Source organism: Ambystoma mexicanum, chromosome 7q, assembly GCF_040938575.1.
Source record: "Ambystoma mexicanum isolate Mex_15411 chromosome 7q, UKY_AmexF1_1, whole genome shotgun sequence".
Lineage (NCBI taxonomy): Eukaryota > Metazoa > Chordata > Amphibia > Caudata > Ambystomatidae > Ambystoma > Ambystoma mexicanum.
In genome coordinates, this window is record NC_090941.1 from 51013951 (window position 1) to 51040801 (window position 26851).

Here is a 26851-nt window from a genome sequence, read left to right on the forward strand (position 1 = left end):
ACCACAGATGTACCAAAAATGTATATAAAATGAAATGTCCATCAGGCAAAAATTGCATACCATTGGCTGCGACTGGAAGAAAGAATCTCCTTTAGGGAGTCTGTTGTCTACCACATTGTCTTTATTAAGCCTCACTAAGTTTCTAAATGTTCAAATCACATTGCAAGTGGTTTTGGTTTTTGTTTTTGGTTTCTTTCTTCTTACTTCTTTCCTCAACTAATTGTTCTTTGCCACCTAAACTGTAGTGACTATGGCATTTGCTTAGCGATAGACATATATATTGTATGGAAATGCAAGCCTATTATATGATGTACGACTAAATAAATGTTATCATTTTTCAATCATATGTATAAAAGAAATGTGTTTTTTTTTTACTATGAAACAATATCCACGGTAGAAAATGGACTCAAGCTGTGTAAAAGGATATAGAAAATAAATTGTTTTCTAACTTGTACAGATTCAGGTGTGTTTGGGTGGGCCGCAGGTCGATTAACTGGTCACTCTGTCTTATCCAGAATATGACTACTCTATATAGTAATACAGTAGTTATAAGTCATATGTTGAACACATTTACATGTACACTTCAGGGTCATATCAAACGCAGTTAAGTGATATTCAAATACCATGTAATATAATACCTCTCCTCCAGCTGTGGAAGTGTAAGGATTCTATTTCGAGCAAATTAATGTGCGTATTGAACGATTTTAATGAAATCCCACCAGAAAGTTCCATGGTTTGTGAAGGGTTTTCAAGTTCATCAGCTGTCCACATCACTGTTTGTCCTGTGAGAAAGTTGACTTGTTTTGGAGTCTGTTTTGGAGCAAATTAATTTGTGTTTTGACAGATATTACTGCAATCAGCCTAGGCCTTTACATTTTTTTAAGGTTTGCCAAATGTATTCGCTCCTCATGTCACAATTTCTCTTTTCTGTGGGAAAAGAACCTCATTCAGCAGCCCATTGTTGAGCAAATTAATTTGTCACTCCCGCTTCCTCCATTCTGGGCCCAAAGACTGTCCTTTGTCTAAACCCATTTCCAGCATTCTTGCCAAACAGAGCAGTCAAATTCAATCCTGTACAAAGAGTAGGATGTGTAGTAAACCTAGCTGGTTTACCAAACATATCTGGCTTCCCCCTACATCCACATGTTCAGCTAAATACGTGACTGCAGCTCAGGGCAGATTGGGATACAGGTGGTATATATGCAGATTATTCCCAGTCTGACCAGGAACTGCCTAAAAGATTCACGGTCTCCATTACTCTCTAGGAGTCCTCATATGTTTGCTGCAAGCCCCAAGGACTGCTCAGGCTGTAGCCTCATGGCCCTATTCTTAGCAGGGAACCTACCAACTGTAGGCCACCCTTACATAGATCTTTCTTTAAAAGAAATCACCCTTTTATCCTTACTTTAGAACTTTCTTTACCTGGCTAAGTATCTAAATCAATGTAATGCCTCTCTGAAGGAGATCAAGTATCTTATGAAGTCTTTGATGGACACTACGGCCAGAAATGAAGAAGAACGGATACATCTTTGGACAATATAATTTCTCTCACCGCAGCATTAGGCAAAGCTGACCAGAGAAAGCAAGGTGTCACTAGTACCCGTTGATGTTTAGCAGCTGTTAATGAAAATCAGCTGCAGATACCTTTGTCAAGCAAGTAATCTATAAGCCCCATAAGGCTCTGATGTCAGGGAAATGCTTGGTTGCTTGGCTCAGGGACAGCCCCTGTCATGTGGAGGCCCCTCTTCCAGCACACGAGTAGGGTGTGACCAGGTGCTTACAACCACCACCATTATGCCAGATGATGGTACTGGTAAAGTGACTGGAAGGTCTTCAAAAGGCCTACTAAGCACGAGTCAATATCCTGTGCCTGGTGATGCCAAAACACTGCAGCCAGTTTATGCAGGGTACTTTGAGATGTGTCCGTCCTCGCTGCAAAAGCGCTATAATAGCAGCATGGCTCGTTTGGACCAGTAGCAGTGTGGCAACAACAACATTTGATGAGTTGCTTCAAGGCTCTAAGACACGGAAATTCATATTCATATGAAAGAACGCTGGGCAAAACTCTATCTAGGTACTTGATGGCAGCAACCTGCCTCTACATGTTTTCCTTCTAATCATATTTAGTCAGATTGCATGTTTTGCAAAAGGTTGCAATGTGCGCTTTTGTTTTACAAACCTGCACTTCTGTGCATATGTTTTAATTCCCGGATGCTGGGTTTAAATGATGCCATCTCCATGATCTGTATTAATTAGAGACGCCTTTTGTGAAATGTTGACGTATTGCAATAATAGCAGAATGATTTATGAAAATATGGTGTACGCACATTTTTTACTATGGCTAAATGTTTGTTTATAGATTTCCATAAAGATCTATTTAAGATCCACTCCTACCAGGACTATTGGGGACGGTTGCCTACATTTTTGAGAAGAGCTACCCCTGATGAATGTCAGACATCAATGAGTCACTGGACAGAAACATGTTGGATCATGTATAGAGCGCAACAAATTAACTTTTTTATTGAATTTTGTATGTTAGATGTTGGTGTTGTCTTTTTCAATCTTGAATGTGTAATGTTTGTTTCTTACCTTACATTTATATGTCTTGTGTAATCGTTCTGTAAAAACCTGGTTTTAGGGTTGTGATGTCTGTGTATTTTTAACACTGTTTTTATGAAATTATGTGTTTTTTCTAAATAAAAATGTATTTTTCCTATGAATTAGCTATTGTGCGATATGATCATATTATTTGACATAAAAACTAGACCTGTTTCTGCAATTTGCAGTAAATATCTTTAATATTAGGGAAATGTGGTCCCTCTTCCCTCATGTGAAATATCCCTGGATTAAAATGTGTATGTGTAATCTAGTCCCCAGCATGAATGTAAGTGCTGGGGGCTGGATTTTATGAAGTTCTGTAATGGGAAAATACGTATGCTGGTTTTTAAAACAGAGGTAACTATCTAGACTATAAAAGAATGATAAGCCATAGTAGGAATTTAAATTCACTGAAACGTCTGGTTGCTGCCGTTTGGGTGACCCAGGCTGATAATGTGATTATACAACTGTGGTTCCCGGAATATAGAAATATTGCCTAAATGGTAAGACTGAACGTCTTGCCTTTAAGGGAGAGGGTGGGTTGGATCACAAATACTAGACCTCTTTATATGTGGTTCTGGGGTTACCGAACACTTGGTACATTTTATGTCGCTTTGCAACCAATTGATTGATATTAGAAGACTGTAGTTTAGGGGGCCTTTTATTAAGTACAATGTTAGAACTACTGCTGAAGCAATGCTGTTTGTCTGCAGCATCAATGATATTAATGGGCATGAGCACATTTGTTAAAGCAGCATTTTTGCAATTAGACAGGCCTCTTTAATTGTACGTGGAAATGTGTGCGTTTTTAACTTGTTCTATTGTTTGAAAATGTTCATCTTTTTGTCCAATATTTTAAATGTGTGGGAAATGTTAATTATTGTATGGTGTAAAATGTTTAATGGTGCAAGCCAAAGAAATAGATTTTCTCTCGCTCTCTACTTTAGAATTGGCTGGTTGTGGAATTTCATGGATGAGGGGTCCACCAGTGCTAGATCTTTTGGGCACTGATCTTTACATTGTTGGACTGCATCCTAGAAGACTTAAGGTGGTCTTACTGTGGCATTAAGCGCTCTAACTGGACAATGGTCTGAGGCAATGTACATTCTGAAGCTTTATTTATCTTACCTTAGTGCTAGAAATAGCTACATTAATGTTATTGGGGATATTCCTATTACCTGTCTTGTGTTAGCAACACCTGTGATTGTTTATACTAAGTATCTACACTATGCCTCTTTGCCCTCAATCTACTAGGTATTATTAATGTATTGTATTCATCTGTATTGTACACACTAAAATATTTCATGCAGTAGTGATCCAGGTTATGACACTTAATTCTACCAGGGTGCCTGGCTTTCACTGCATACAAAGGAACAGTGAAATCCATCCTATCCCTCTCTTCTTCTTTCTAGGTTTCTTTTCACATACACCTATCAGACTGTCTACTGTTGACTTGGCCATTCTTGACCTCCACTCCCAGGAGTTACCGAATTACTGTTCTGGAGTTTCTTTGAATGTAGAAATTAAACACATTACCTGACAACAAAAAGTCTGCACACGTTAAAGAGTTTGCTGTAGCATATCTTGTGTGCATCATGCAGACACACATCACAATTCTTTTATACGTATGCAAGTTTCTTAAAAAAGCATTCAAATACATACAGGTGCCCCTAAAAATAACTTCTGAATGGACCCTCTAAATTCTCTGCACTCTGTATCCATTATCCACATTGGTTGAATCAACATGCACCCGTTTTATCATAAGCATCTCTCCTCTCCCTTTAACCTACCCCCACCTCTGCTTAAATCCCTGTTTAATGCATCTTTGTCCTGTATCCCCTACAGGTATGTCCCTTTTCCTCTTCCTCAGAAGACTACAGTCTGGAGACCCCTGGCAGGGTCACAATGCTTCAATTCTGAACAAGACTTGGAAGGATGTGAGACCACTACAGTGGTGATTTGGCACAGTGTAAAATCTTTGTAACATGACATAATATGAAATGTCAGGGTACTACAAGGTGCTGTGTGTCTGTGTGTTGCCCACGGCAGGAAAATATACATTGTTGCTATGCATGCTCATGATGCAATGATGCAATTCTGAGAGATTATTCTCTGTTTTGTGTCCCCGACACTTTGTAGAATTCACTCTCGAAGGTATGTCCCAATGGCTAGCCCTCTTTGCGAATTGTGTTTATCATAAAGCATGGAGACATTATAGCTTTTATTTTCATGCTTTGACATTTAATGAAGAAACACATGCACATATATGTTTACTGCAGACTGAACAACTCTCACAGCAGTACTGTATGTGAGGAATCCTGTAGAATCCTCACACAATCCTTGCCTAAAGTCTCCTCCCAGGTGGCATCGGGAAGGCAGCCGTAACCTGATCACAACAATGGGGGTGGTATTAGCCAGGTGGATCACCTGGGAGGTTGAAGGGCCCAAAGGGAACACAAGGATTCTGTTAGGAGAGACACAGTCTTTGTCTTCTACAGAAAGGGAGATTTATTTCTACAATGGCAGAATATGTAATGGCTTGTTATCAGAGTCAGCCTTCCTTTCATAAAGATGTTCACATTGAGGACAGGGAAATCTCTTGTGGCTACCAGAGAAAGAATATATCTGAGAATCAGAATATTAAAACCCTGACTTCGGATAAATATAACTATCCCTTAAAGCTGAACCAGACATCAACTCCTCTAACACTCTTGCCTAATGATTCATTTACTAGACAGAGAAAATGTAATAATGTTGAAGTTTGTGGTTTGGAAGAAAGAAAGGATCAGAACATTGGGGATTTCAAGTCTCACAATGCTCTAAGTACTAGGACGAGGAAGAGGGACTCAGAGGCACTAAACTGCAAAATGCAGGTTAGAGGTTCTAAAGACCTACACCTGAGCCAGACTTTTGAATATATAAGGCCCCCTCAGGTGCAGGCCATTACAACAAGAGGGTGGAGCTGCAGAGACTACCTGTTGCAGTTCCAGGAGCAGCAGAAGTGGAAGAAGATGGGAGACACGGGAGCTGCTGCTATTTGTGAAGCAGGTGTTGGTCCTTTGAGGGTTTCCCAGGTTAATAACCTGAATTACAAGGGTCACGCAGCAGGAAGCGGCATTGAGGCAAGCTTTCCCTTTGAACAGAGACAGGTTCTCCTGCTGGCGTGCAGTGTCCAGGTGGCAGGTGAAAACTGGTGTACACTAGAAACGAGGGAAGCTCTTTTCCTGTTTGGCGAGGGCCTTAGGAGCCGAGAAGCAGCCTGCCATGCAGACAGAGGCAGAAGAGCAGAGTGAGCAGTGACAGCGGTTCGCACAGATGCATGTGCAAAAGCCGGTGAGTTTACCAGTGAATGGGTAATCCCAGTATTCTCCGTATGCCATCTCTGAACTCTGACAGTTGTTTTGAATACCAATCTAATATAACGAAAGCATGCTGGTGGAATATGAACTTTGGGAAGTGGCAAGAAGAGAACAATTATATTTGTTGTAAAAGTCAGCACCTTTACCAAAATAGAGAAGAGGCAACACAAAAGCCAGCCAAATACAAACACCAATGCCAAAATAAAGAAGAAGCAATACAGAAAATAGTAAATCATAACCTACATTGCCAAATAAAAGAGGGGGCAGTACTTTGTAGCGTTTTTAGGTCATGTTGGCTGAAAGTCAAGAGAACATTGTTGCAAGAAGATTATAATTGTTGTTGCCAGAATAAGGAGAGGCAATAGTTAAGCAAGATAACAACAATCATTGCCCAAGCCAAACAGAAGTGAGTATAAGAAAGAAAATGATCAGCAGTTTGTTGGTGTGAAATTGGGAAAACAGAAGTGGCAGGAGAGAGGCCCTCTCGGTATAGAGTGTTCAAGAGAAGAGGATCATAACCTGCATTGCCCCTGGCAAAACCAAGAGTGGAACAAACAGCACCAATATGTAACATGTTTTCTGAACAAAAGTAATGAATGTCTCTGTGGTTGAAAGTTAAAGACTTTCCTCAAGATTTTAAGTAGACCTTACCACATAATACTTGTAGCAGAGTTAGGAGCTTTTGTCCTGGCAGGCAAGTATACCAGGATAGGGACTTTTTAGTGGTTGTCCTGGCAGGTTAGTCAACCATGAAGAAATTGTTGAAGTACTACATTGTGGTTAAAGGATTTGTGAAGAAAAAGGGGAAGCGGCAGAGACACTAAAGGGTTTCATGAATTATTGTGGAATCATCCTGACAATCTTTGTTGTTGACACAGAAGAACTGTAGAAGTGATTGTGTTGAACTTTTGGTACACATAGAAAGACAAAGGCTTCGTGTCTAAGTGAACTATTGGTTAAAAGTCCAAGTGGAGCCAGAAGAACTTTATAATCAGAAATTGGTTACAGAATTGAACTTTCCTACTCTGATTGAAAATCCGGCTTTGAATCTGGGGAAGGGGAACTAACCCCATTTGCAAGGACATACAATGATCAGGTTTATGTTGGATATAACTGTTATTTCAGTTATCTTTGAATTTGCCTCTATTCCCATTATCACTTTGATATATGTATATGTGTGAGAGATCAGATTACTTTTGTTAGAGTGTTTCATTCATTTACTTTGATAGGCAGGGATAGGCAGGGAAATTCTCTTCAGGAATGGGTATAGTGCAGTATTTGTCAAACATTTTTGAGTTAATAAAATGCCATCTTATGAAAAACCTTTACCAAGTTGTCCTCCTCACATTTCTGACTCCCTCACATGAAGCTATCGGATGCAGATTCTAATGGCAGACACCATTTGTATGCTGTCTGCACCATTTCAGATGGCCTACACTAGTATGGCCGAGCATACATGTGAATCCTCATGGATTCCGCTGAGCTTCTGTAAATCTCCTGCATACAAGAGCCAGCCACACTAAAAAAGGTGTCACTGTTGAAGGGATTTTACGATACATATCGGTTGTTGGCACCAAGCATTTCTGGGCCTGTTTCTAAGCCAGATGCAGGAAAATGGGCAAGCCATCAGTGTACCCACAGTGGCATTTACTAATTATATGTTGTTGCAGATACAGTCAGGTCCACAACCAAAATGCATGCTCCTAAAGCAACCCTCTTATGGTGTATGAAGAAAACACACATACGAATTAGGGAGAGTTGTTATGTATTTATGTCCTCTCATAGATGAGGGACATTCCTGATCTGTGGATTTTGCTCTATTTATCCCCCATATTGTCCTACACTAACACTAAGATTCACACGTGAAAAATAGAGGAATTCTGATTTCACTGTCCGTTATACGTCCGTTATACGAAGTAGATAACTGGCACTACCTACCATACATTGTATTTATTTATTTATTTATTTATTTATTTATTTATTTATTTATTTATTACATTTGTATAGTGCACTAACAGCCCAGGGATTTTGTGGCGCTGTTATTTGTAGCAAAATGTAGTTACAGTACATACAGGGTTCAAACATTAGACAGTATTATACATAATTTGTGTAGAAGGTCCTTATTGAAGAAGAATAGTTGCACTAGTGAGCATTCACAGTAACCCTGAGCGAGGAGAGGGTCGTCACATCAGCAAGTAGGGTTTATCAGGTGAACAGAGTAGTTTTCATAGCCTTGCGGAAGGCAGTGAGTGATGGTTCAGCTCGCAGGGAGGAGGGAAGGGTGTTCCAGTGTAGGGAGGCAAGGTAGGGGAAGCTGGCGCCACCTGCTTTAGCTCTTTTAACCCTGGGTATGGAGAGCATATTGGCATAGGGTGTCCTGGTAGGTCTTGTGGAGGAGGCAGGGTGGATTCTTTGTGATAGGTGGGCTAGTGCAGAGAGGTGAATGCACTTATGGGTGATGGTCAGGGCTTTGGAGATAATCCTCTCCTTTATGGGGAGCCAGTGGGATGCCTTTCACAAAAGCGTCCAAGAATCAACCATTCTAACCATCTTGAGCTTAATTCTGTGTTCTACAGAATCGATTATTCACCCCTACTGTACAAAGCACAGGCTAGCATAGCACACAAAGAATCTTTATGAGGTCTAAGAGGAATTCCATAAGTAAAGAAAGGTACAAGACGCGTCGAAGATTTAAAGATTTGCTTTGGTGTGTACAAGATGTATTTTGGGGTAAACGTTTTCGACATTCATTTACGCCCGTTGATCCCCTGTGATTAGCTTATAGGCAGCGATATTCGATTAGGTGCTGCAATCTAATGTGTTGTAGAATAAGACCTGACCATGCCATATCTATCTGGAGCCTCAGTGTCGGTCTAAAATCAGAATGTTTGCTAATAAATGTGATGCTGTGCGCGTATTTTTGGTATGATATTAGTGTGTGGTATCTGGTAGGCGTGAGTAATATATCCACACTGCTCAGAATGTAGCTGATAAGGGTTAGAACGTTTGCTTCTACTAAAATGCATGGGCCATGCCTGGAGGATTATGTGTTACGAATTCACGACCAGGGGCAGGAACATTGGTCTGTGCACTATGAATTCTTCTGCATAGTCAAACCCAGCATAAAAGCCACTACTGGGTGATTTTTCACATCTGGCTCGTGCTTTTTTTCTGAAATTCTGTTTGTTCAGCCTCTAAATCAAGGCGCATATGTGTGTTGGAGGGATTAACGTGGCGTGCCTTTGAGCTGTCACTCCCCATCTCTCCTTGTATTGTTTTATTGAATATTTTAGTGATTGATTTATAGCAACATTCACTGGTTCACTTAGTTTTCTAGAAAGTGGCATGTTTTAAAATGGCCTCGGTCCCTTCTGCACAACCGAACGTCTGCGAAGAATTATGTCCCAAATGATGCTGGGTAGAACATCGCCTCGCGCAGCAGGCCGTGTTGCAAGGTCGAACTTAAGTTTGTTCCCTTGTATTCAGAAACAAAAAACCTCCTCTCCTCATTTGCATATCAAAGGTGAATTGGTGGTGGAAAATTCTGGCTGTAACAAAAGCGGTGACTCATGTGCATTGCCTCATTCAAACTTGTAGAAGCAGAAGGAATGATAATTACCCACAGATACGCTGTGAAGTGCATTGCGAAGGCTGCCCCGTCTATGGCGGTCTTAACATGCGTGCTATTCGATAGAAAGCGCAGGGGTTGGCAAAGCAGGAATGGGCTCTAAGGTTGGCATGTCGAGGTCAAACAGAAATTCATATTTTCATATTTTACAGTGTAGGAAATCAAGCAAATATCTCAACTACACGACATTGAATTTCTATGTATCAAATAATTTCAAATGTCCTCAAACAAAGTGCTTAACTATGATGAACACACGAAATGAGAGCAATACTTTGCCAGCCGGCAGTATGAGTTAAGGGAAGTTGGGCCTTAGAATTCACCTGTACACTAGCCTGTGGCAAGATGCCCAGGGAGCAAACATACGGTTCCCTAGCTCGTATTCAGCATTTTAATGAGTTGGTGCCATGAGGGGCAACCGTTCCCCAGGGGACACAAGTAGTACCATTTCATTACTTAACAAATATGTATTTGAAACAGTTTTATTCCGACATTTTTTTCTGTCCATGTTATTTGCAAAATATTGGGTGTGCGATTACGAATGAATACAAAAGTACAAGCATGCTGCCACTATTTTAGCTATTTCCCTCACTGCAAATTGGCATCCTGGAGATGCTCCATGAGCCTGTGTGAGGCATGGCAAGGTGATCATGCCCTGCTACAGCTCATGACTGGCAGGGCCCTCCAAAAATACCCTGTTGGTATCATATGTGCAGTCTTGTAAAGGCAGGGCAAACCATAACTCCACTGCAGGTGGTTCCCCCACCCGAATCTTCCACATTCCTTGCACTCTTCCCTTTCTGAGCCTGCTATCCCTTTCTATCACTCTAAACGTCCATCTTGCTGGACTTCTTTCCCTGTATCTATATTTCCTGCAAAACAGAGGGGGGTCTGGGAAACTCTCTACCAGCACAACACAGCCCATTGACTTTTTCTTGGGTGGAGGGCCCCTGGGAGAGTCTCAACCAAGTCTTTAGCTCACTGTTCTTTTCACAGAGAAGACATTTCCAGGCATATCAGTCTTTGTCCTGCCCAGGGGCAGTCCAGCACCAAAAGGCTAGGCAATTCATCTCTGAACAAGAGTACCACAGCAACCCCATACACGTGTTTCAGCCTAGTTGGGCATCATCAGTCAGGTGAAGCTGTGCCTCTCTAAGAGCAGTGAGCAAGGGGCCCACGTTTGGATTCCCCTGGTAACTTAGGGTGAGACCCAAAGTTACGTGGTATGCAAAACAGAGGGGGGTCTGGGAAACTCTCTACCAGCATGAACACAGCCCATCTATATTTCATGTACACTCCTTTTTCCCTGACATCCCATTTCCCATCTCTTCTCTGCACTTCTTACTGCCAAGCACATTTGTGCCAAACTGTAAAAAATACCTAGACTCGCCATTAGTGGAAAAGGTTGCTTTAATGTGACAGGCCACATTCTCTCCCTTCAAATATTCCTTCCCGCTTCCACTCCCCAACATCTTTCCCAACTTTATCCATGCCCTCTCCCTGAGCCACTGCCCATCCTTCTTCCCTACCTCTTGCTCTATATTGTAACCCTGGGCTAGCCTGTCCCTCCAAACAGTACTAACCGCCCTTCTTATCACGATAATGATCCTTCAGTTTCAACCAACCATTTATTTAACCGACCGTGTCCCCAGCACTCAGAAAACCTCTCCCCTCCCAGAGGTGTTCTTTCTGCCCCACCCACAATCCCCCTTTTTTTAAAAAACACTCTCATCACAGCCCTTCTAACACCCAGACACATAGCACCCCTGCCTCATTTGCTATTGAGACGGAACCCATCTCTTTAATCGCTAAATTGTTTGCCACTCCTGGCCCCAGGCCAAAGCCTGCATGCCCTTCCTTTAACTCACTGAACTCAACCAATTCCTCCCTTCTCTGTGACTCTACCCCAAACCTTCCCCTTTCACCAATTCCCCCTCTCTACCAGCCCTCAGCCCAAATATAATCATTCCTGCCCTGCCCTAACTTCTACCTGTCGACAGCATCCGTCCAAATTTTTCCCTTTCAGGCCCATCTCCCTTTCCATAAGGAAGCCATGTTCCCCGCGTAACTTCCCATTGTCCTCTGCATGCCGTGCCCCCTTCTTGATAAACAAACAATAACAGACCCTCCCCTAAAACCCACCAAACCTAATCACCAAACTACACATGCACATAGACATACACCCACTGTGTGCGAAAACCCTTTCTACACTAACCTTCCATGACACCTTGCACAAGTCACCCTTTCTCTTCTCCAGCACACTGCTCATCCGCAACGCATCTGCAAAAATAAATGACAACATGAGAACCATTAGAAAAACATCACTCTGCTGCCCCTCCTTGGCTGCACTTAACACTTTTTATCATAAACCTAAAATCACCCCTCACCCACTTTGCAGCTGAAACTTTAATCCGCCGCTCTTTCAACCTACTCAATATTCCCTGCAGCTGGAACTCCCCACCTCGAGGAGTATGACCCTCAACCACTGTCCTGTTTTCCCCCATGCTGCCAAAACCTTCCATAAACCCCTTAATTTCACAAACATTTCCCTGCTGTCCATTTCCTCCATCCCCTGCCTGCAATGATAACCAGCCCTAGCCATTACCTTCTCTCCCACTTGATTTCTACCAAAAACGGACACATCGCTGTTGCTCCATTTTCACCCAGGTAAAACCCCTCCACACTCCTTTACCCAGCTAACCAAACACCTACCTAACTGCAAAGCCTTCTCACTTTAACCAAAATTTCAACCACCTCTCACACCTCCTTTCCCTTCCCTATGTTCTCTTTCCTCATTCACAAAACCCAGATGCCATGCAACAATGTCATTCAACAAACTATGACCTATGGTCCAAAACCTGATGTCCCCTGTTCTTAACAACAAGAAACCGCACACTGTCCCTCTCCCATTCTCCATTCTTCAATGCGCTTTTCTCCCCATCTTGTACACTTGGCCCGAAGGACCATTGCACCAATTTCACAGCCAGACATTCCAATATTGCCCTCCTGCCGGTACCCTATATATACCCTCTTTGACCCCCTGACCATACCATCCGTAATCCACTCCTCTTACATATTGCTTACCTATTACGCAGATACACTCTCCCTACTAACCCTGTACTTGCTCTCCTTCCTCGGGGCCAACATATCTCCCTGCACTCCACTGATGGCAAACTAATTCCGATCTCACCCCTGTGTCCTCCATAGATATTTCCCCTAGATATTGCCAGCCACAGGAAATAAGAGCAATGAAGTAATATGGCGACGATTTAATGAACATGCCTGACCAACCCGCCAACACCAGCAACCACCATGCGTATAGACCCAAAAGTATGCTCTACTTGCCCTGACCAACCAAGGTCATTGTGACCACCCTCTATACTTTCCGCAATATTAATGTTCGAAACCATACCGCATCCCCCTTCTTTTCCCTCATCCCTGCACTGTTATCAATTTTATTGCATATCTCACCTGTTAGTCTTGATTTTTGGGCTAGCCTGTTCAACAATAATCCCCAGGAAAGCATATCACTTAACGCATTCCTGCACCAGTACTTCTTTGGCCGTCTCCAACCCCCTTCATGCACTGCCATACCGTAGCATCCCACACTGCACCATGGGTCATCCTTGCATCTTCTGTCACACCCTCTGTCGCACTTAATTTGCACTTGCCGCACCTCACGTAATACTTCCAAATCCTTCCTCATTGGCCCATGCCACCCCATGCTCATCCTTGTGGTGATCCAGCCCCTGATGTTCCTCAATGCACCAGGGGCTGTCCATACACCCTCTGTCCATGCACTTAAATTCACACACTTTGCTACCTCACAAAGCACCTCCACATCCCTCATCTTCACGGGTTGTCGCCTATGCACCATCCGCCCCAGTCCCCTCAACTTTCTGCACCCCACCAATGCCACTCTTGCTCCCAATCTATATGCCCCTGCTCCTGCCCCTTCAATACCGTTAGCTACCTTCCTACGGCCATTGTGCATCCACCCCATCTGATCTATACCCCGCTTTCCCAAATTAAAATCACTAATCCTCCCTAAAGATCCCTACGCCCCCAAAACTTTTTTATTTATGTTTTTATTTATTTATATGTTTTGCTCCATTTTATTAACCCTGCCAGTGCTCCCTTACTCCTTGTGTCCTTAGCCCCCTTTTCATCACTTTCTTTACTCTAAAAGCTTGTTCACTTGCCAACTTATTGTTCATGTGCTTGCATGTTCCTTCGCCCCCATTTAGCCTCTCTTGGGTACTCCATTCAACCGTTTGTTCCCTTCAATTTTCTTCATTAACTGCCTGTTCATGGACCAAATCTTACCCTCCAAATGGGTACTCCCTTAAAACTCCCCCCAGTTATCCCCCTCCGCTAGCACTTTTCTCATTAAGCTGCCCTTTCTTACAACCAATCTGTCAGAATGCACACAATAATGGAGGATAGGAATCGACACTCTCCCCCGAACCACAGAAGCCGAATGAATTCGACCCTCCACCTGTGGTTGGCAGAGGCGCCTGAATAATTTACACAGGACACCACGTGGCAACCAATGGGGGGAAGAGGAGTTAGGAAGAGGTTGTGAATAGGGTAGGGATATAGGAACACCGGATAGAGGGTTAGGTAACTCCTAAGGTGGATAGGAAAGGGGAAGAACAGGGAAAAAACCTCCTTATCTAGTTCTTTACTCAACCAAACACATAGGGTATGCGCTATTAATCTTGCCTCCAGCCTACCTCTAAATCGTATAAACACACCTTAATACGTGTGAACATGTAACAAGATACACCTATAGCAAGCATAGATGAACACAAACAATGGAATTAGATTCCATACATGAAATACATGACACATGGCCCGTTGGGCAAGCTGAAGCAACACTGAACACATATAGCCATAATGTACATGCCCAGACAAGGACACCAGATCACTGTTGTGCCCAAACAGCCCCTAACCCTAAATGTCCTGTACTGTATGTTGCTGAGTTAGCAACCATAAACATTGTCAGAACTCTGCCGTGTGCCTTTAAACACGAGTATTAAGCATCGAAGTCCTTAACAAGGATTCACTGAAAACACACACACTTTGCGGTAAACTCGTAATGTGCCCAGTACTTATCTGAGCTCCGAGCGGCCCCACGGGACCACTCGAAGTCTGAAGAAAATGCGTTAACCACTGTCAGCCAGCCCGCCTGCATTTATCCTGCAGCGTAATGTGCCCGTTACTTATCTGAGCTTCGAGCGGCCCCACGGAACCACTCGGAGTCTGAAGAAAGCGCCGTAGCAACTGCCAGCCAGTCCGCCCGCTTCGTCTTGCTCCAAAGTCTTACGGGCTCCAGGAACACAAAATAAGCCACACCTGCGGGCGCGAGCGTGTTGGCTTTATGCTGCCTTTCATTACTTGCAGCTGGCAATCCGCGGCAACTTGCGTTGAACTACAGGTCCTCCCCGGAATGCTGGGAAATGTAGTTCTCTTTACCAATGTTTTAATAAGCAAACTTAGTTACTCCCCGGCGGCACCAGCCCTTATTCCTGACATTACCTCCTCTCCCAGGCCTCTTTCCAGGACCTGGTTTTGCCGGATGTCTCAAATTAAATAATTTCACCAACCTGGGGGCATGTACGACCTCTGCTGGTTCCCATGAACAGTCTTCTGGTCCGTAACCTACCCATTGAATGAGGTACCATAGATGCTTCTTCTTCCTTTTCACGTCCAAAATCCTTTTAACCTCATATTCCTCTTGTCCATCTTGTACAATGGGTAGAGGCCGTTTGGTCTTCATTCCGGGAGCTGCAGGTTTAAGTAAAGATACATGAAAAACCGGATGTACCGGCACAGTCTTTGGCAAATGCAATTTCATAGCAGTATTTGATACACACTTACATATTTCATAAGGACCAATAAACCGAGGCATACATTTACGTGATCCTACCAATGACAGATTGCGTGTTGATACCCAAACCCGATCCCCCACTTGATACTGCGGACTCCTTTGTCGATGTTTATCCGCCTGTCTTTTATATGCTTCTTTGGCTCTCTCCAAATTTGTGCGTGCCCTCTGTCTGACTTGAAGAAGCAACTGTTTTCGCTCTTGCAACGCTGGCATATTTTCCATGTTCGGTAGTTGTTCTGGTATCATGTTTTGTTCATGCCCATACAAACATTCATTAGGTGCCATTCCCAAAGAACTCTGAAAAGTGTTACATGTAAACTCCGCCAACCACAGTGCCTGCAACCACGATTCTCTGCCATCCCCCAGGAAACCCCTCAGGTATTGCTCCAATGTCTGGTTCACTCTTTCGGTCTGCCCATCGGTTTGGGGATGATAACTAGTGGACAGAGCACAATTAATTCCCAACATCCGACAGAAAGCACGCCAAAACCTGGATGTAAACTGCGAGCCCCTATCCGACACAATGGTCTTTGGCAGACCATGCAATCTGACTACATGTTGCAAAAACAACTCTGCCAACTTGCCTGCTCCTGGAATTCCAACACATGGAACAAAATGGGCTTGTTTGGACAGGAAATCTACCACCACCCAAATGGTATCGAACTGATTATCGGGTGGTAGGTCAGTAATGAAATCCATTGACAGGTGAGTCCATGCTCTTTCAGGAGTGGCCAATGGTTGTAAAAGCCCTCTCTTTTTTACATGCTCAGACTTATTATGCGCACAATTTTCACAATGTAATAAATATTTCTCCACATCTTTTCTTAATGTAGGCCACCAAAAGTACTTCTCTAACATGATTTGCATTTTCCTTTGCCCGGCATGTCCTGCTAAAGGAGAATTATGGCACCAATACAACGCCTTTTCTTGTAATTCTTTGTTGGGTAAGTACAAATGCCCATTATGGTAAGGCAACCCCTCCCGCACCATCCGTGTTACATCCATATTCTTCCACTTCTGCATTTGACTTGGTGACAACACCTTCTTTATTTGGTCAGTTAAATGTTTAGTGACTGCTCCAGTAACTTTTTCTGGGGCAATAATTGTTTTGACTTCCTCTACTAGATTGTCTGTAGTTTGTTGTCGGGATAAGGCATCCGCCTTCCCATTTTTACTTCCTGGTCTGAATGTTACCACAAAATCAAACTCATTAAAATACTGGGACCATCTCAGTTTCCTCTGACTCAGGGTGTGTACAGTTTTAAAATATTGCAAGTTCTTGTGATCCGTTACCACCACCACCTGATGCCGTGCCCCTAGTAAATAATGTCTCCATTCTAGAAAGGCTGCCCGAATGGCCAACAATTCCTTATCAGTAATGGAGTAATTCTGCTCACAACCGGTCAATTTCCTAGAGAAAAATGCTACTGTATGCCATACTCCATCCTCCTCTTTCTGTGACAGTATAGCTCCTATGGCCACATTGCTAGCATCTGTCTCCACCTGAAAAGCTTTCTCAGTGTTTGGATGTCTCAACACTGGTGCTGTAGTAAAGGCTTTCTTTAATTCTTTAAAAGCGTTTTCTGCCTCAGAATTCCAAACAAATCTTACTGCCTTCCGAAGTAATTGTGTGATAGGAGAGACTATCTTGGAGAAATTACTAATGAAACGCCGATAAAAATTGGCGAACCCTAAGAATGATTGGATATCTTTAATGCACTGCGGGGAAGGCCACTCAGTTACTGCCTGCACTTTCTTGGGATCCATAACCACTCCTGCTGGAGTCAGAATAAATCCTAAAAATTCAACCTGTTTTACATGGAATGCACATTTCTCCAATTTTACACTCAGTTGGTATTCCTGCAGATGCTTCAACACGGCCTGTACATGTCCAACATGTTGTTCTGGGGAATCTGAGTATATCAAAATGTCGTCAATGTAAACGATAACAAAAATGTCAATGAAATCTCGCAATACTTCTTGCATAAAAAACTGAAAGGCCGCCGGAGCGTTACATAAGCCAAATGGCATTACAAGATACTCAAACAACCCAAACTTAGTTCTGAAGGCCGTCTTCCACTCATCACCCTCCATAACTCTTATCAAGTGATAGGCACCTCTCAAATCAAACTTAGTGTAAATCTTTGCGGACCGTACTTGATCCAACAAGACAGAAATCAAAGGTAAAGGAAACCTATTCTTAATTGTGACCTTATTTAGTGCACGATAATCAATGCATGTTCGTAACATGCCTTCCTTTTTGGGAACAAAAAATAGGGGGGAAGAAACAGGGGAAGTTGAATGTCGGATAAACCCTTTAGCCAACATCTCATCAAGATATTCCCTGAGATGTTTGTTTTCAGTTTCAGTGAGAGCATATATCCGACTGCAAGGCAACTTGGCCCCCTCCACTAATTCGATAACACAAGCATATGGTCGATGCGGAGGTAGTTGTTCCGCTCCTCTTTTGTCAAAAACTTTTGCAAATTCCATATACTGGGCAGGGATCTCTGTTTCCACCGCTCCTACTACTGGCACATCTAGTTTCCTTTCCACCAACAATGCTGCCGGCCCCAATTCTGATAACATATGTTCCCTATACTAATGTTCATCGAACCACAACCTCTGCTTTACCCATTCAATTCTTGGATTATGTTCTTTCAACCAAGGCATTCCCAGGATCACACCAAACTGAGGTGCTGCTATCAAATCAAATGTGATTTCCTCTCTATGACCTGCCGCACATATCATCTCCAATTTCTCAGTCTGCTTCCGAATTGGTCCGGATATCAACGGGGACCCATCCACTGACTGCACACCTTCCACCCTCTTCTTGTCTTGCACAGGTAATCCTAAATGTTCAGCCAAAGTAATGTCTACAAAATTTCCCATAGCCCCTGAATCCACCATTGCCCATACCTCTTTTTTGGACAACGCAAAACATAATGTCACCAATATATAAAAATTAGAGGTTTTGCTTCCAACCGTGTTTGCTACCCATCTGGGGAACTTTGCTTCAATCGGGCCAGACACCTGTGTTCCCCCTAAGGCCGGCTCATCTCTTTTACCGTTTCCTTCTTGCTCTTGTCTCCCCCGCCCCCTTTCTGAGGAGTATTAGGGCAATTCCGGATAAAATGCCCTGCTTGTCCACAATAGAGACATAGATTGTTACTTTTACGCTGCTCTTTTTCTGCTGTTGATAAAGGTCCTCTGATACTACCAATCTGCATGGGTTCCACCTCACTCAACCTTCCTCCTCTACTTCTATCTAGTCTTGCAAACGAGACGGCCTCCGGTCTTTTTCTTTCACCTCTTCTCTCGTTCAATCTGTGATCTAGTCTCAATGCCAAATCTATCATAGCTGTACATGTTCTAGGTTGCGGCTCCACTTGAGCAATGGCATCCTTTAGTTCATCCTTCAATCCTTGATAAAATAACACTGTTTGTTTAGCCTCTGGCCATTCTGTTTCAATCACCAATCTATTAAATTGGGTCACATATGTTACCAAGTCTTTAGCACCCTGCTTCAACCCTAATAATTCTTTATCTTGTGCCAAAGACACTTCCGGCCGATCAAACAACCTTCCAAATAGTGCCAAAAAACCATCCCAATTATAGAGCAAAGGATCATCCTTTTGAACCAAGGGCATTGCCCAGGCCGCCGCATCCCCTGTCAAGTATTATATTACAAATGCCGTTCTGGCCTGAATCGTTTCAAACGCCGTGGGTTTACACAGAAAATGCAATCTACATTGTGTAAGAAACATCATATACTTCCGAGGATCACCAGAAAAACGTTCAGGTGCTGCTAACGGTACATTACTAGGAGATTGAACAATAACGGTAGCATTTTGACTAGTAGATGGTTCTCTAACAGTAGACCCACTAGCCCCCTCCAAGGGAGTTCGTTCAGCCACCAAACCTTGTACTTGTACTTTTAAGTTGTCTGACTCTAGGCGTGCCTGTGCTAATTCTAACTGAATATCTTGAAGAGCGTTTAGCACATCGGCTAAAGGCGGAGGAGACGTATCCATTTGGCTTTGGTGGTTTTAGTATCCCAATATGGGGGTGACTTATTATGTCAGAATGCACACAATAATGGAGGAGAGGAATCGACACTCTCCCCCGAACCACAGAAGCCGAATGAATTCGACCCTCCACCCGTGGTTGGCACAGGCGCCTGAATAATTTACACAGGACACCACGTGGCAGCCAATGGGGGGAAGAGGAGTTGGGAAGAGGTTGTGGATAGGGTAGGGATATAGGAACACCGGATAGAGGGTTAGGGAACTCCTAAGGTGGATAGGAAAGGGGAAGAACAGGGAAAAAACCTCCTTATCTAGTTCTTTACTCAACCAAACACATAGGGTATGCGCTATTAATCTTGCCTCCAGCCTACCTCTAAATCGAATAAACACACCTTAATACGTGTGAACATGTAACAAGATACACCTATAGCAAACATAGATGAACAGAAACAATGGAATTAGATTCCATACATGAAATACATGCCACTTGCCCGTTGGGCAAGCTGAAGCAACACTGAACACATATAGCCATAATGTACATGCACAGACAAGGACACCAGATCACTGTTGTGCCCAAACAGCCCCTAACCCTAAATGTCCTGTACTGTATGTTGCTGAGTTAGCAACCATAAACATTGTCCGAATTCTGCCGTGTGCCTTTAAACACACGAGTATTAAGCATCGAAGTCCTTAACAAGGATTCACTGAAAACACACACACTTTGCGGTAAACTCGTAAAGTGCCCAGTACTTATCTGAGCTCCGAGCGGCCCCACGGGACCACTGGGAGTCTGAAGAAAATGCCTTAACCACTGTCAGCCAGCCCGCCCGCATTTATCCTGAAGCGTAATGTGCCCGTTACTTATCTGAGCTCCGAGCGGCCCCACGGGACCACTCGGAGTCTGAAGAAAGCGCCGTAGCAACTGCCAGCCAGTCCGCCCGCTTCGTCTTGCTCCAAAGTCTTACGGGCTGCAAGGAAAGCTCCGTTCACGCCTCGCTGCGACCGCACCCATCCAGGAACACAAAATAAGCCACACCTGCGGGCGCGAGCGTGTTGGCTTTATGCTGCCTTTCATTACTTGCAGCTGGCAACGCGCGGCAACTTGCGTCGAACTACAGGTCGTCCCCGGAATGCTGGGAAATGTAGTTCTCTTTACCAATGTTTTAATAAGCAAACTTAGTTACTCCCCGGCGGCACCAGCCCTTATTCCTGACACAATCCCTGCCTTTCCTCCCTGACCCTCCTTTTGTTTCTCACCCTCTGTCAAGTCCTCCTATGGTGATGGACGCTGCTCCCCTACACCTCTGCACCATCAAACTCACTCCGGCCTAAATCTGCCCAGATCCTTACTTTCCTTGTATTACACGCTAGCCATAACTCCTGTTTTGCCCGGGTCTGTAGCTGACATGCATGTGGCGGCCTGCAATAGCAGTGGGTAAGTTATATTGTCTCCTAACTGCCGATTTTAGAAAGATCATAAAATTGTCAATCTCCCGGAATTGCCTGTACTGATCGAACAGCAAATGGTTGAGGTTGGTCAAATTACACTGTCGCCAGTACACCTCAGACTTGTATGCTGACATTGGGCCAAAATGTCAGCACACAAACTAATACAGGGCTGGAGCCAACCCCAATCATACAAAAACACTTTCACAAATACTAACTAGGGTACCCGGCAGTGCCCGTGTCTTGATCAAGTGGTGTATTATAGGAACTGGAGGATGTTTCTCTTGTCCTCATGTCAGTATGTCTTGCTTCTGTTTGCTCTGAAAGTTGTTCTTGTCCTCTGGTTGGCAAGCAGAGCTGCTGTTTGTTGTGTTCCAGAAGCTCTTGATATTGATTATTGCATCAGATGGAGCATTTCCAGGCAATGTTTGTTTTTTGTGCGGCATGTTTCAGTCACTCACTGGCTTCAGCACATTTGAGAAAATGTCCAAAAAAGATTGATTGGTTGTGCTCTCTTCTTGTGAATGAACTTAAGTAAACTGCAGCCTTGCCGTTTCCCATATTTAGAGTGGCTTGATAAAAAAAGAAAATTCTTTTTTTGTTTTTATTCCCATTAAAAATGCTTTAATAAGGACTTTTTGAACGGTATACCGTAGTCATATATTTCAAAGGAATAATTACCACAACAACCATTTAGCTTCAGACAATTTCCCAAATTATGCCTTCTTCTAGTACATACGGTAGTGAATTAGGGTTAGCATCAGTAAATGAGGGTGTCTATGTAGTGAATGTATTGCATCCAAACACAGACTACAATCTTGCCACAGACAAATGAGGAATACATGCAACATTTGGTAGCAGTGGGTTCAACGGTGTGGATTTGTATGGCCGGACAAACATCCACATTTTTTTATACATATGAGATTTTTGCATCCAAAGATAGACCACGATCTTGCCCCAGACAAAAGAGGAATCCATGGAAAATTTGGTAGACGTGGGTTCCACGGTGTGGATTTGTAAAGCCAGACAAACATACATACATTCAGCTTTATATATAAAGATAGATATTGCCCATTTGCTCTGAAACAGCCTGCCCATGCTAAAACTGTCCTCAGTCAGTCCCTAACTGGGAAACATACTCTGTAAAGGAAACCTTGTATTTTGGACAAAGTTAACCTATTTTATTTATTTATTTATTTTAATTTCTATCCATTCTCCATTTAAACCTGCAAGCACTTGTGACTACCTATTGTAATGTACTAATAACATGGAAATATATCCTCGTTGGATGGTCACCCCAACAGTTACTCTCGGAAAAAGGACACTCATTCCTCCCAGCTCATCTTATAACAGGTACTCAAATAAGCCATTGGCATCTTTGTGAATTTATATCTGTGGAACTAAAACAGTTTCACATATGCAGCAGTTAACAAACTTACTGTGAACCATGCTTACAAACCTTTAAGTACTGATTGGGGTTTAAAAGAGTGCTAAAGAGTATACCAATGTCTAACTCATGTCATGAAAAATGTTCTGGACCCAAAGTTATACTCTACTTACAGCACAACATTCTGTGTGTCTGTCATTGTACAGGGAGGAGACCCCCTCAGGCTCAATCTGAATCTATAGGAAATAGACCCCAGCCCCCTCAAACCAAATATAGATAGCTTATCAGGATGATCAGCAGTCCCGAATGTGCAAAAATTAGATTTGTAGGGCTACAAAGGGCATGAAGCACATTTTTAGGGTGACATATATTGTTTGGGGTAATAATGTCTTGTGTGATAGAACGTATGCCAACTAGTGCATGCTTATCATAAGTTACTAAAAATCTAGATTTAAATTGGAGCAGGTAATAAGTCCTGATCAAGAATAGGTCAATCCACCATTTTGTGATAAGCCAGGCATGGTCAGGCAATTTCTAAGATGGTTGAATTCTGCTAGTCATGATGAAGTCAGTGCACAACTTTTGTCATAGAAGTTCATGAAGAGTCCACTGGTGTAGAATGAGTTAGAGGAAACCTGTTCAGACTGAGACTGAGTGGCAGGTAGGCCAACTAATCACAGGCAGGAAAAAGGGTTGTACATTGATCATTGCATTAGCTCACTTTTTAAGATTGTATATAAGGGGCTGAGAGCAGAGGGAAGTTGGGAGTTGCAGATTTTTCTTCAGTATGCTGTTTGCTGTGTCCTGCTCTGCTGAAATGAATAAACTGATGTCTCTTGAAAACCAGCCTCAGTGTCCTGATGTGCTTCAGTCTCCATTTTCTTGATCGCGGGATGCCAAGATCCAGAGAAGGTGTTGGGACCTTCTGTTCATTATGACGTCTACCACCATGTAATGTGATCACATATGCTCTGCGATGATAGGATTTCAGCACAAATAGATACAACTTAAAATCTATTGCTCTCTTAGCTGGACATACCATGGCCCTAAAATAAAATAAGCTCCTGGCAATTAAATTTAATTTACTGTAAATGTAATCCTGAGCTACATCTGATCGTCTCTCCTTTTGGCTCCTGGTCGTCCCCGTGGGCAGCGTTTTCCCGCGTCAAAAGTGAGGACCACCTTGTTGGTCACCTAAAACCGGTCTCATGAAACCCAAACTTCCAATCCTCTCTTCATTTATTATGCAATTCATTTAGTAATGTGCACATTTATTTAGTTATTTATTACTTTTTACACCCAATGAGCTCCACCAGCTCCCTATTACTTCCTTTCTCCTCCGCTCCCCAACCTGAAATATGACCCTGCTCATATCATCCTATAACCAAAATACCAGTCTTTGCGCCTCTTTCACTCTTGCTCCTTAAATGGCAGCTGCATTATTCGAAATGAGTATTTCCTCCCCTGACTGTCATTGTAACCCTGAAACCCAATGCCGGACAGGCTTGCTAAGGCATAGAAAGGCTCTGTCCTTTGTGTTTCTTTCTGCAGCCTCGTGTATCATTCATTGGGGGGTTGCGAAGATCGAGAGGCATTGTTCCGCAGAACTGTCTTGGGTTCTGTGGTGGATGTGGCAGTCAGAGCCTGTCCGATACTTGTACTCTGGACAAGTGGTGCTTGTGAGTTGTTTCATAAGTTCTTTTTATACATTTTTTTAAAACAGAACTTAATATTGGTCACTCTTGGGTAAGACTCCAGCACTGATGAAAAACTGTTTTGTGTTTGGTCCACAGATCTCTACATTTGTATAGATTTCAGTGAAGGATTGATTCCGATGTCTCATTCACCATCCCTAGAGTTAGAGCTTGGGGGTGAGTAGGGGCTTATGTGTTTATAGATTATTAGCACATTTTGTGACACTATTGGTCACTGTCTTGAATAAATAGGGATGACACTATTTTGATGGTTTTTATTTGTTTTTTTAGATTGACTACTGGCCTATATACGTTGAGGAAGGGGTGTGTGTATTCAGAGCCCTACGTCCTGAAGAAGGTCTTTTTTGACCGAAACATATGTCGACGCTTTTGTGAGCCATCTGGACAAATACAATACCAGATGCAAGATGACACCTGATATTATGAACTGGGTCATTGACAAATATGACAATTGAAAGATTTTTTGTGTGGCAATATTATCAGTACACACTGGTCTAAATGTTATATTCTGTTTTTATATATGTATGTATGAATGAGTTTTATATGAGGCTGTGATTGATGGAATTAATCAATTGTTTTTTACATCTTTTTATGAAACATAAAGGTTTTTTTGTTATGGGTTTATTGATTAAAATTTGAAATGTATTGAAATATTGAAGTGTCATCCCGTTCTACTGGTCCATTTTCTGCTTTATTGGTAGGAAGAGAGAGCCACCAGGAACCCCAGTCTGTGACATGAGGGCACTTGCAAGCAGAAGAGGCTGGAGTTCAAAAGGGAGGTACGTCAAAGAGGCATGTGGGGAATAGCAATAGAGAGGTGCCTCAATAGGCAGATATGGGTGCAGGTGAGAGTGTGTTGCAAATGGTGATCAATATAATGAGAGAGAGATGAATTGTGAGAGAGGGGCAGGGGAAGAGAGCAGTGCAGGTATCGAGGCTTGTGAGAGGAAGGAAGACAAGAGAGGGATAAAGGGAAAATAATAGATTAATTACAGACATGCTGGTGAGTTCAATGTCGGGGCAGCAGGGGGCCCTGGGGAGCACAGGATTTGCGTTGCTCCCTGGGGATGTTTGGGTGCTGCACTTTGGGCAGAGAACTGCGATGGGGGGGCAGAGCGCCCCACAGGCTATTTATATGGGTAACGGCGAAGGTTCGCGAACATGCAGCAGTTGGGGCTGAACGTGTTGTCTGAACCGTCGCCAGCCCTGCTTTATGTGGCGGCATGGTGTCGGTGGGAGGAGAGGCATGGGTTGCAGGTTGGAGGATGAGGGGAGCAGCCGAAATGTTCAGTGCCGTTTTGCTCGCAGGGGCAGTGTCGGGCTGCCTCCGGGTGGAGCTCAGCCCTAATATCGGGGGGGGGGTAGTGTTTCCTCCCCATGGGGCCCAGGGAATGTTGCGGCCCTCCAATTTGGGGTGGCCAGGCCACGTGGAAAGGAGTAGAGCAGTGCAGGGGATGTTAACCGGGCTGTGGGGCACATTTTGGGCCAGTGCTGGTCTCAAGCAGCAGGAGTTGGGTCTGATGGCACGGGACCCCCACCCCACATAATACAATACAATACAATAATTGGTTATTTATAACACGCTTAATACCCAGAGGTTTCTAAGCACAGATCTGGGGATCAGAGGGGTAGGCATGGGAGTTTTGAGGGAGGAGCTGGGGGAGAGGGATGCATGTGTGTGATGCCATCCTCCTTACCGAGCAGGAGTTCGGGAGAAGCCAGGACAGATCATTGTGAGCGTTAGAGGCAGTCAGAGAGGGGATGCAGTGTCCCTGGGAAGGGGAAATGGGTGGTGGCACCATCACCCTCAAGTTCAGAGAGGAGGTTGCTTGGGCGGCTCCCTCCAGGCAGCGAGTGCAGTTGTGGAGGAAAAGAGGTAGCTTGGGCAGGTACCCACAGGCGGCAACTTCAGAAGCAGTGGGGTGGATGCCCCACGACGGACTATAATGGTACAGCCAAGCATGTGTTTCTTTTCTTTCTCAGTAGCAGGGCAATGGCATTAAGAGACAGATGGAGAGATGGTTGTGCAGTTCGGACGGCACAGACCAGGGGTGAGGAGAGCTTTGGTGGGAGGAGAATGGAGAAAAGAACTGCAGACAGGAAGGAACGGACAGAAAAAGCATTCCAGTGGGGAAAAAGAGGTGAGCGGTGGTGTTTAGGAGGTGGTAGACGAAAAGGGGGGCATTGGGTTTCATCCCGTTCTACTGGTCCATTTTCTGCTTTATTGCTATGTACTTTACCTGAAGGACCAGGGATATGAATGCAGGTTTACCCCTTTATTTATAATTGGCTCTCTCTTCCGGCATGCTTGATCTCACCATGCTGCTACACTCCTATTTCTCCCTATAGCTTTCTTTCTCCTTGCAAGTCCTACACACCGATCCCGCGGCACCTTTGTTCATACTAAATCTGCCTCTCTTCTGTGTGTCCTTCTTCTCTTCTACACTCTCTTCAAAGTACCCCTATTGCCTGCCCTTCTCTGTGTACCTGACATTTCTCCCTTTAACTAATCCCTTCTGTTCACACAGTTCTCCCATGAACCACCATTTTCAATGAATTAATTTTCCATAACCACCTCTGTCCCTGTGCTCTATTCCCTCTGACACCCCTCTCTTCTCTGCACGCACCCCTTTCGCCTTTGATCACTTCACTGCTTTGTAATCAGGCCATACATCTAACGAGAGCCCCCCCTCGACTAAAGGGGGGCTGGTGAAAATAGGAGAGGTGGGGCACACCGGCATTATTACCTATGGTGCGCCCAGTCCCTTCTTTTAAATAAAAGTGCGCCCCAGCTCTCAGA

The 26851-nt window shown here is 43.6% G+C and overlaps 1 pseudogene; it reads right to left on the reverse strand.

The window, feature by feature from the left end:
• The window catches only part of LOC138528013 (MOB kinase activator 2 pseudogene), a 62236-nt pseudogene extending 46872 nt beyond the window's left edge, over window positions 1-15364 (reverse strand).
• Between the last annotated feature and the right edge of the window lie 11487 nt (window positions 15365-26851).